We start from the raw sequence: 4307 nt of genomic DNA on the forward strand, positions 1-4307 counted from the left end.
GAAAGTCTGCGGTTTTCAGTATAGATTTCATGTCTGACCAACCATCTCATATGACATTAGGCTTTTCTGGAAGGGCGTATGATTAAAACCTGTTTACAGTGTTATTTAGGGATATGTATGTGTGTACATATGTATATTGGGTGAGTGTGTGTACGTGTGTGTGTGCACATGTGTGTGTGTGAGTGTGTGTGAAGGGGGTATTATCTAGTTATTTTTTCTTTAGTTTTACTTTTGATAAGTGTTAATAAATGAAAGAGAATTGACTATGTGAAGCTTCTCTATGAAGTAGCTGTAAATTTCAGGTGAGCTTTTATTTAGAAAGACTCAATGAAAGGGGAACACCCATTCCTTCTCATTTAATAATGACCAAATCATTGCTATTTTCTATAACAAAAAATCTGTTCTGAAGCTCACTGGGTTTTGAGGTGTAAGAATGTGGTTAAAACTTACAAAAGTTGGAGAAAAGCAACTCCAACAGCAGAGTTCCTTCTAAAGGAAGGAAAATATGAGGTCTAAAATGATCGTTCAGCAAAGGGTAAATAGTTTTCTGGCTAGAACCAAGTAACTTCTGTGTCAAAAGGGTAAAATGATTGCGATTGTGCCAGAGCATCATTAAAGTGACTGTGTTAAAATAATAGCACTGAGACGGAAAGATAACTCATCTGGCATTTGATTCAGTTTGAAAAGTTCAAAGACTACAAATTATTATAGCTAAAGATTGATTTATTTTTGTCCTCTAGCACTAAAAGGTAATTTAGATGGAAGAATATCTTCATTTTAAGAAAAATGTTATGGACTTCTAAAAGGCCTAAGTGACTTGAGGCTATGAAGACCTTTACAAGCATGTATCAGAAAGAGAAATCATGCCTTTGCTTTCCCTATGTTTTTCCCTCTCCCCTCCCATTAGTCTTTTTTCTTAAAGTTTATTCAGTTATCCATGGTTAGTTTTGAAGATAATTTAATGATACAAAGTGATTGTTATAAAACTAATTTAAAAATAAATTCTTAATGACTTATGTCCACCCAATGTTTATGATTATGCAAATAATTGTATTACAGACAAATATCGTTGAAATACCATGTCATATACTTTCCTTCCCCTTTACAGAAAGAGCCCATGTTTAGTAGATCCCTGATTTTATACTGCATATTAATGGATGGGAAACAAGTGTAAACAGTTCAAGTGTAAGCAGGGTGAAGTGTGCCACAGCCCTTTCTTGGCCTTGTGTGTGACAGGAGGAATTCTGGGGCTCTATGCAGGAATGATAAGAAGTTGTAGGACAAATCCTGTCAAGCCAACAGGAGAATCACTGTGAAGTGATGTGAGGATCACCTACTTAGTGATTAAATGGGAGTTGGGCCAGCCATCAAAAGCATGAGTGACAGCAAAAGCTGAGGTCAAACGGAAACAAGTAGCTGTATGCATTTCTGCCACACTGTGCTAATCCACTAGACAGCATGAGTTTGGGACAGCAACGAAAAGGAACTTTATTTCCTCTCTTCCTCTTGTAAACTGCAGCTTTCTAAGACAAGCACAGGATGAGAGGACACACCAGGAAACCCTGGATTAATTAAATCAGCGTGGAGTTACCAAGAAAGAAGAAATTGGAACATATTGCAGTGTCTAAAATATTAGGACTGAAGTTCTGTTCAGTTGTGTCTCTGTGTGTCTGCAGTCAGCGTCATAAAGACAGGAAGATACAGAGCTAGGTGATTCTGGCCGGTAAATAGAGAAGAGTATGAATAAAAAATTCACATTTACATCCTGATGCTCCATTCATGCTAGATTTGCTTATGTTTATTTTTGTCAAAATAAGAATTAACAAAAGTTCAGGGTAACTTGTGAATTATAAGTTTATTTCTGAAAACTTTAAATTATTGTTTTTTTTATTTTTAAATAGAATATACATTTTCATCATATCTTATATTCTAATTATGCTCTCCCCTACCCCACCACCTCCCAGGTCTCTATCCCCCCATCTGCCCAAATTTATACCCTTTCTTGATATCTCTCATTAGGAAACAAACAGGAAACTAAAAAGCAAAAAGAGAGGAAAAGTAATAAAATAAAATAAAAACAAGAAACCTTGAACAGGACAAAAAGAAATGCCACAGAAAAACCACAAGAAACACATACAGATACACACACACACACACACACACACACACACACACCATCAAGACATAAACATGAAAAAGGAAACAATAATAAACATACAAGGAAAATTAAAATTAGGAAGATTTGTTGTCTAGAATAGAAACTGCTGCGTTTGATAACTGGTACATGAGGCACGGCTGGATCCAATGAAGTTGTGATTTTTTTCATTTGGAACTTATTATCATCTGTGAACCATGGTCTGTTCCTTCTCATGTTTGTACCTGTCACAATGAGGAACTAATTTAATGCCACATAATATTCTACTTAAGTAAGCCTTCATGCACTATGTGGATGGTGTAAGGTTAACAGATATCTAGTTAAAAGACATTTTGCAGAGTCCTAGTGCTACCATATTAGTTGTAAATCTGGAACAAAGACAAGGAGTCCATTATTTTACTCCCCACCCCAGAATATGGCTTCAATTGCTTGGATATTACAGCAGAGAAATGCTGGGAAGGAATCATAAGAAACCAAGCTTTCAGTTTCAGATTAGTCATTGCTTGTACACAGTGGACAGAAATGTTCTTACTGATTTTCTCTTGGGGAATTTGAGATATCAAAGGATTCTCCAGGTTTTTCTTACTGTCATAGCAGCAAAACTGAACCTTGAATACAGACTCACACCTAGCTACATTTAAGAGAGAGAAAGGTACACATCAAGTATTGCATTAGTTGGCTAGGCCAGCCATTATACAAAGATGAGTAACCTCAATAGTATATATACATCTATTTTCTCATAGTTCTGGAACATAAAAGTCCAAGACCAATGTAAACACACAGAGGCATCGAGCTCCATGTCCATTTAACAAAAGACCCAAAATAGACTGCCCGCTTTAGTCTGTGTCTTCCTCTGCATTAGGATGTTGATCAGATTTACATTATAAGTTATGCATTCCCCTCACTTGGCGTGAGTCTCAAGTCCAACCAGGAAGTTATTAGTTACACAAACAGAAGTCTACTTCACCAGTGGATACGCCTTGCCTAATAGGTGAGTTTCTTTTTGTAGTGGACAGGAGCAATCAATGCAGACTCAGAACTGCTCAGTGGCTGAGAACAGGTGACTTTCAGGCGTTCAAGCCTGAAGTAGACAGCTGAGAAGAAGGATGTCATGAGAGGGGGAGAGGGAGAGAGGACAATGGGATACAATGTAAACATGTGGAGGGCAATGGGATACACTGTAAACATGTGAAACTGGCATTAAAAGGAAAGGGGCCATATTTCCAGAATATTTTTTTGAATAAGCAAATATGAATTCTGACGATAATCTCTACTATCAATAAAAAAATTAAAGCAAAAAAAAAAAACTTTCATACACAAAACGTCTAATGGGCAGTCCAGCCAAGCATGGTCCATTGTCTGGAAGCAGAAGGTATTAACACGTGCAGCACGCTTGTGTAACTTTCAATGTGGTACAATCAAGCAGTACCACAAAGGCCATTTTAAAATTGCATTTTTTTTACTTTATATGGTGAATATTTGCGTGTATGTCAGTGCACCACATGAAAAACTAGTGTGTGTGTGTGTGTGTGTGTGTGTGTGTGTGTGTGTGTGTGTTTTAAAGGAATTAGGCCTGGATATAATGTAGGAAGTATTGTCTTTTTGGAGTCTACTAGGTCGGAAACAGCCATTTTCCCATTGCGTAGTCATTTCTGTGCATTGTGAGAATCCAAACTTATCAACTCATTTTACTTCAATCATCTCTACAAAGATCTCCATCGCCTGATCCTCGCATTTTCAGCTACTGGAGGTTTGGGCCTTTCCAGCATGGATTTGAGGGTGGTACATTTGTGCTGTAACCGACATGCCAAGAGTTCAAAAAGACTACATGAAGTCTCTTGATATTCACCACTCCAACGCAACTGTACTATAAGGCATCCATTGGCTATTTTCATTTTTACCAGTGTTTAGTCCTGGGCTGACAGCCAGCAGACTCATAAGAGATACATGAGCAAATGAATGAATTGCTGACTTACTAACAATGAAACCTAGACAGTAAAATTGCTACTCTGTAATATCTGTGTTATGTGAGCATTTTATAATATCTAACTTAGTTAGCTATTTACAATATTCATGTACGCACAGTGAGACTCTAGTAACTTCATAGCGTTTTTTGTTTTAAGTAGTTATCACTAAGTGTATTTCATATGTG

Source organism: Microtus oregoni, unplaced genomic scaffold, assembly GCF_018167655.1.
Source record: "Microtus oregoni isolate MIOR12 unplaced genomic scaffold, Mior012 000014F_ref0000157, whole genome shotgun sequence".
Lineage (NCBI taxonomy): Eukaryota > Metazoa > Chordata > Mammalia > Rodentia > Cricetidae > Microtus > Microtus oregoni.